Consider the following 6295-nt stretch of genomic DNA (forward strand, 5'->3'; position numbering starts at 1 on the left):
GAGATGCGGCTACACGGCTTATCTTTCCTGATTTTAAACCATCCTCGATAGTCTCACCAATCTTGACTATCTAGGCAAACTTTGCTCCAACGAGCAACATAATTCTATCATAATATTCGAGCTCTTGCACCCGCACGAACACTTCAACGATTTCTTTTACAGACATCGGTGGTCTCACCCTCGCTGCTTCTTTTCTCCATTTATTAGCGAACTCCCTATAGCTCTTGGTTTATTTTTGGTTCATCTTCTCCAAAGAGTATCGATCTGGAATAATTTCTACGTTGTAAGTGAACCGATTGATAAAATCTTTGGCTAATGCATTCCAGCTTGGCCATTGCTTGGTTTCATGCGAGGTAAACCATTCAAGAGCTTCTCCGGACAGGCTTCGGTGAAAGAGCTTCATAAATAGAGCTTCATCCCTACCAACTCCAATGAGCTGGTCGCAGTAGGCTCTCAAATGAGCCATAGGGTTCCCCACTCCTCCGAAAGTATCAAATTTCAAAATTTTGAACCCTACTGGAAGGTCCAAATTTGGATGAATACATAAGTCTTCATTACTAATCCCGGCGATATCAGGGACGCATTGGAGCTCTTTCATGGCTTTCTTGATCTCTTTTTTATGTCCAACTTTGCCTCCTCTTTTTCCTTTAACTCCCTTTCCTGCTCCTCATAATGGTCCATCTCAGAACCGTGCACATCATGTTCGGCAGGGACGGGAATTTCGAAAGTGGTGGTTTTAGGTAAGGGTGGAGCTACAGAGGGACTTTGGGCATTTTGAGCGGTTTGATAATTCTTTGGGTAAATCTAAGGATTTGTATTCTGATTTAAGTGGTGATGGGGTGTTTGGGGATTGAAACAATTTTGGTTTTGATTTTGCGGTGGTAGAGCGGTTTGATGGTGGGTATTTTGAGGATGGAGTGTCATTTGGGGGTGGTTGTTTTGAGGAGGAGATGGAGTTTGGTAGGATGCGGAAGCATATTGGGGATTTTGGGTAGCAAGATCTATAACCGACGGATTCTGAGCAGGTATAGATGGCTAGTTCTGGGCTGGATTTATATTTGAATAAGGGAAGTAGATTAGAGGTCTCCCATCAGCAACGTTAGCAACAAATCCTGGCGGAGGCAGGTCCCGTCTCCCTTGCATCTCTACCCTCATCTCTGCAATCTGTTGCATCAGCTGCAGAGTAAACTCATTTTGGTCCGCTATGGTAGGTTGAGCCACCACAACATCAGTAAGACTTACTTCTTCATTACTATCCCTCATAACAGTCTTTCCATTGTCTGAGCTTTGTCTAGGGAAGAAATTTGCGGGACCTTTTGATATTGTGAAATAGGGATGATATGCCAGCTTTTGATCGACACAGATCAGTTTCAAAGTACCTGAGAAGGAAAACAACTAAAACGCAGATTTGTCAGTGCAGATTCAGAATACAAAAATGCATAATATCACATAAAGAGTAGATAAACACACAAGTTGCTTTCTTTGAAGATATCTTTAACTCACGAGTAAGGACAGAAACACATTTTTTAACAAGCAAAAGTTTGCTTGTTTTAGTTTTGACACTGTCTTAGAAAGCTAAATCACGTTGAGTTAAGGTCTTCTTGCAGCTGCTCTTTGACGTCCCTTGATCTGGCCTTCGTATCTTCTCGTAACATGAAGGGGGATAATGAAAATTTTTAAAGATAGGGGTCGGGCCTGGGAAGGCTTCCTACGTATCTCACAAGGAGAATTCAGGCCTAACGTAGTTCGAGTACAAAAGAATCATTACGATTACAAGGAAATTGAAAGACAACAAAGATTAAAAGATAATAATAATGACTACATCTCAGTCATTCTTCTTCTCGTTGCAACATCAGTCACGAGGAATAAACTTGACTCGAATCTTCCGCATGTTGACGAGGGATTCGAGGTCGTGGTGGAACTCAAGACACTTTTAAATGTTGTGGTATATGGCGTGATGATGATAGGGACAATGCTTTCGAATTTCGTGCTGAAGAGAATATTGCATGTCCACATTCTTGTAGTAATGGGTAAATACTCCATTCTGAACCAAATTCGAGTAGATTTCTATCAGTGTTTTCTTGAAACATGTGAAGGAGCAATGAAACAATCTGGTTCCCTCTGTGACCGGTATGTCAAGACGTGGTTCATCACATGCAATGATGACGCCGTCACCCCAAGTGTTAGGAGTACTATCCATACTGAATAAATAACGGACTGCGTTTTTAAACCCAATACACTCCTCTATTGTATGTCCTTTCTCCCTAGGATGACATTCACATGTCTTGCAGAGATCTCCTACTTCCACTTGGGGGGGGGGCACTTTCTTGACGGGTCTTAGCAGGACCCTAGACCGATAGTGTTAAAAAACAAGAGCGCACAAGAGGAACTTTATCTTTTTCCGGCCTTTGTGCGGATATGCCTCGAGAAAAATTTTATTGTCTCCGTTTGCCAAACGTCCCTTGAGAAAAGGTGGGCGGGCAAGTAACTCCTCATAACTTTCTTTATTGATTTCCTCTTCGGTTTTCTCAGGAGGAAATAATAATTCATATGAACGCTTTCCGCGCTGCTTCTTTCTATCGATCCTCTCTTCTTCACTTTGTTTCGCTTGAATATCCTTTTTTGTCCATAGCGACGATTTTGCCTTTCCTGAGACAGTAGAGTAGTGTTTAGGATTTGGAGATGAGGTTTGTCCTTTGAGTGAGAGATTTAAGACTCAGAAAATTTTGGTCGGACATTTGTGATAGTGACTTCTGTATATATTTTGGAAATTTCTATAAAAGAGTTGGTTTCCAATATCCTCATTCATAGCAACATAGAACATAAACAGTTAAACACACATATCGCGTCCTAAAATATACAGGGGGGCCCTTTTGTGCTAAGGGTAGTCCTTGCGCATTTGAATGACGTATGCGTGAATTTGAACCATATAAACAATTCCCCCTCAAATGAATTTCACAAATGAATAATAATGTTCACAAAGGGAAGAATAAAGGATAAACATTAAAACAAGCCCACGCAGGGGCCATTTGAAAGTACCATAAAGGCAGGCCCACACAGGGGCTAAAAAACAACATAAATGCATATAAAAAATCCACACAGGGGCGAAATCCACTATGTTGTGCCCGATGGTCCTGCTCCATCGCCGTCCCCCTGAGTCTTGTATTGCTGAAACATATATCTTAGCATCAACAAGAATCCCTCACTTAGGCATCCGTTGTCTTCCAAGATTTTGTATCGCATCCTCTCAATTTTCTCCTTGACCTAGGTATCAAAATCGTCATAACCACGCCTCAGTCTTTCCACCTCTTGAGTCGCTAACTCAAGAGTATCTTGGTTCTTGACAAACTTAGCGTACACTTCTTGGGCCTCTTTCTTTACCTCTTGTAGCTATTCCACTACCTTGGCTTCTTTTTCTGTCACGCTGAGCTATGCGGGGTTGGAGAAGATATACTTTGTATGTCTTTTTTTCAACCATTTTTTGTAACCCTCATCGTATCCTGCATTAAATTGGTCTGGGGCGATGGTGGTTTCATCTACCGGCTTGGAACTTTTCCATTCTATGAACATTTTAGACGCGTCGTTCACTCTATCATCTCCAATATCGTATACATAAGCATCATAGTATGCCTCTTTGGGTACAGTTTGTCTCCTCCTTAATTGTCGCAAGACTTAAAAGGGTACATAAGGGCGAATTCACCTAATATCTGGTAGAGGAAGCACAATCTGTATGCGGCTCTCTACGACGACTTCTTTTGAGATGAAACCGTCAAGCATCCATTAGAGATCCTCTTCTGTCAATTCGGAGAAAATCTGAGCCCATCTCCCCTTTGTTCTCCGATTGTCCATATTTGCCTAGTACAACATGTCATTCAAATCTTTAAGGGTGCTCTTGTTATCGAGAGTATGTAGCTTCTACGTCCCAGCACCTTTTGCCAAGTGGCTGAGAATCCACCACTGAAGGAGTAGGTTGCATCCTTGGAAGTATCGATGTCCCTCTTTGCATTTTCCTAGGGCTCGATACATATCAGACAAGATGACAGGAGATATAGAGTAGTACTTTATTGACACGTGGTTCTCATACCCTTTGAACAAAGTATGCGCGAGTGTTATAACTCAGGTATTTATACTCAGACTTGAACCATGTGGGAATACCATTGTTCCCAATAATGCTACAGCAAATGCTAATGGACAAATTTCATTCCATTCTCTATAGGAGCTCTTGAACTCTCGATTATAAGTGGCGTAGAAACTTGCGTGTCCAAATCGGATGTAAAGATCTTTTAATTATACATGGGATTCTTGGAACCAGTAGGCAAAGTCTTTTCCCAACCCCAACAAGTTTGCAATATCTTCTACGGAAGGCTTATTAGGGATAAAGATGTCTTCTTGCTTTCTTGCTTTCCCTTCTATCCCAGTTCCTACTGTGTCTATGTAGTCTCTGATTCTCCTAAAGTCAGGGTAATTTCGGCAGTTCCGAATCAGAACACCATTCATTGTCTATTCCAGTAGCCTGTGAGGACCTCAACAATTTTTTGCCAACCGTTCATGTTGATCAATTCTGTCAGAGAACCCACATATTTGTGAAGGATTATTCTATGATCCTTTAGAGATTGACATGCCACATTTTGAGTTGGGGTGATGCTTCTATGATCATGTCGAACTTTGGAAAATGATCTCTACAAAATAGAAGCTAGATAGGTTTACCCTCCCCAATTTGGTTTTCAACAAGTACATCATTCAAATGTCACATAAAAAGATGTGTCATGAGGTCAAAGACTTAAGACACAATTTTGGCAGTTTTCTACTAAATGGACTTAATACACCTTGTGTATTAAGCCCTCTTAGGCTAATGCTTAAATTTTGTTCTGGTTTCGCTCTAGCTTAGGCTTATTAGAATAGGTTTCAATTTGACGGTTACTCAAATTTGACAAACATCGGGGTGAAGCTACCAAACAACGTCGGATGACTGCATTCCAACTATTTGTTTGATACTTCCAAATGAATTTTTGTGTATTTCTGAAGAAAAACGTGGAAAGCCACGTAACTTTCATTTTCCTAATGCATACTATTTGTCATTTGGTGGAAGAATGTCATGGAAATGCAACAGTTTCAAAACTAAGGTAAACTAAACAAGTAAACAATTTATCACAAATACCCAAATAATGTTAGTTTTAAGGTTAGAATCCTCCAACTTCCCCAGCGGAGTCGTTATTTTTGTTTTATTTTGGAAAAGGAAAATATTATATTTTATAAGTTTTTGACTTTTATAGAGTCGCCACTTAACAAAAAAATCAATTTAAAATACTTAAAAAGGTTCGAAGATTCCTATTAACGTCTTAGGAAGATTTTGAAAGCACCCAAGACATCCACTAACTTACAGTTATCCGACAACTAACTCATTTGGCTAAAAAACTAATTTATTTTGAAATAATATATTGTTTAGAGTTGTTTGAAACAAAGTAATTAATTTTAAAATTGGTTTAAGGGTTTATTCACTCTTTTAGAATCGGTTTGAATTAGTTTTAAGTTGATAAAATATTTATGGTATTTGCGGGGATATGGATTCCTTAGCCTTACAACTAACGACAAATATAACAAGTAATTAAGCAAATAAAGGGGGAGAGAGTGAGAGAGAGAGAGATTGGGTCCAAACCGGTTTCTGTTTGCCTGGACCAGAAATTTGGACCCACCTGCTTTGGGTTTTTGACCCATTTGACTTTTTGGGCCTTTGACCCATTCCACCTGTCCTTAGCCTATTACAAAAATAAATGCAGAAAAGAAATACAACAAGGGCTTAGACCCAAAATTACAAAATACAAAGTAAAGAATAAAATAATGTGGGCTTCTTGACCCAACTTCTTCCACTTCTTGGTTTGTTTCGAATTTCGCTCCATGGTCTGTTCATTAGTTTACGGGATGATTGACTCGAAATGGAAAAAATTTAAGCCTTTGCTGCTTTCTTGAAATACAGGAATGGAATGAGTTCGTAATGAACTCGGACGAATTTCACATGCAATAACAATAAACAAAAAGTGAGTAGAAGATCGGCTATTTTGTAAAAGAGGAGGTCAAATAAATTAAAGTTAATACAACTTAAAATCCCTATAGATAGCAGTTAATAGAGAACAAAAGCAAGACACCACCGATGAACTTTTTAATTAACCAAAGACCCTTGACTCCCACCTAAAATTTCAGACCCAATTGAATGAAAATGAGCATCAAAACACACAAGTATATTCTGTTACTATCATTTAATGGAATCCCAAAGGATCAAAATTTAAAGCATGCTCCT

General features: G+C 39.5%; 1 pseudogene; it reads right to left on the reverse strand.

Moving 5' to 3' along the window:
- Positions 1 to 1035: 1035 nt before the first annotated feature.
- On the reverse strand, positions 1036 to 3478 carry LOC107025180 (annotated as a pseudogene).
- Positions 3479 to 6295: the final 2817 nt, after the last annotated feature.

Source organism: Solanum pennellii, chromosome 7, assembly GCF_001406875.1.
Source record: "Solanum pennellii chromosome 7, SPENNV200".
Taxonomy (NCBI): Eukaryota; Viridiplantae; Streptophyta; class Magnoliopsida; order Solanales; family Solanaceae; genus Solanum; species Solanum pennellii.